The sequence below is a fragment of the Heterocephalus glaber genome, unplaced genomic scaffold (assembly GCF_053883595.1).
Source record: "Heterocephalus glaber isolate CG9 unplaced genomic scaffold, H.glaber_assembly_v1.0 deba00001600, whole genome shotgun sequence".
NCBI lineage: Eukaryota > Metazoa > Chordata > Mammalia > Rodentia > Bathyergidae > Heterocephalus > Heterocephalus glaber.
In genome coordinates, this window is record NW_028258372.1 from 17,492,504 (window position 1) to 17,493,935 (window position 1,432).

At 45.2% G+C, this 1,432-nt stretch overlaps 1 pseudogene; it reads left to right on the forward strand.

Annotated features, from left to right (window-relative positions):
- The first annotated feature begins 346 nt into the window (after positions 1 to 346).
- On the forward strand, positions 347 to 1,432 carry LOC101702564 (eukaryotic translation initiation factor 3 subunit H pseudogene; annotated as a pseudogene).

The window sequence follows — 1,432 nt, forward strand, 5'->3', positions numbered from 1 at the left end:
TGAGATGATGGGGGGAAGTGACAGTGGAGATGATAAAACATTCTTAAAATGATGATGCCAAAAATTACATACATATATTGTAATACTTGAAAAATTTTAAAGGTAAAAGGTTTGTGAAGGAGGCAGAGAAGACATTCAGGCCAGCCCAGGCAATTTAGTGAGGTCTTATCTTAAAAAATATAAACAAACAAAAAAATCAAAACAATAAATACATAAGGGATGGGGATGTAGCTCAGTGGCAGAGTGCTGCCTAATATATGTGAGGCCCTAGGGTCAATACCCAGTACCAGGGAAAACAAAGAAGGTGTATGGTAACATTAGTTAAAAACATATGTCTCTTTCTTCCTGTCTGGCTGGAAAGATGGCGCCCCTCAAGGAAGGCTCAGGCTCTACGGCCGCCTCTCCCAGCTCTACCTCAGGCACGGTGGGGAAAGGCAAAGGCAGCGGCAGTTCTGGAGATTTGGCAGTGAAGCAAGTGCAGATAGATGGCTTGGTAGTATTAAAGATAATCAAACACTATCAAGAAGAAGGACAAGGAACTGAGGTGGTTCAAGGAGAGCTTTGGGGCTTGGTTGTAGAAGATCGACTTGAAATTACCAATTGCTTCCCTTTCCCCCAGCACACAGAGGATGACGCTGAGTTTGATGAAGTCCAGTATCAGATGGAAATGATGCGGAGCCTTCGCCACTTAAAGGACCATCTCCACGTGGGCTGGTACCAGTCCACGTACTATGGCTCGTTTGTTTTCCCGGGCGCTGCTGGATTCTCAGTTCAGTTACCAATACGCCATTGAAGAATCTGTCATTCTCATTTACGATCCCATAAAAACTGCGCAAGGGTCCCTCTCGCTAAAGGCATATAGAGTGACTCCTAAACTAATGGAAGTTTGCAAAGAGAAGGATTTTTCCCCTGAAGCATTGAAAAAGGCAAATAGCAACTTTGAGCACATGTTTGAAGAAGTGCCGATTGTAATTAAAAATTCACATCTGATCAATGTCCTAATGTGGGAGCTGGAGAAGAAGTCAGCTGTAGCAGATAAGCACGAATTGCTCGCCTCACCAGCAGCAATCATTTGGGGAAGAATCTGCAGTTGCTGATGGACAGAGTGGATGAAATGAGCCAAGACATAGTCAAATACAACACGTACATGAGGAATACTAGCAAACAGCAGCAGCAGAAACACCAGTATGAACAGCGTCGACAGCAGGAAAATATGCAGCGCCAGAGTGGAGGAGAACCCCCACTCCCAGAGGAGGACCTGTCCAAACTCTTCAAGCCACACCAGGCCCCTGCGAGGATGGATTTGCTGCTCATTGCAGGCCAGATTAACATGTACTGCCAGAACATCAAAGAGTTCATCACCCAGAACTTGGGCAAGCTCTTCATGGCCCTGGCTCTTCAAGAGTACAACAGCTAATAATCAACAAATGGG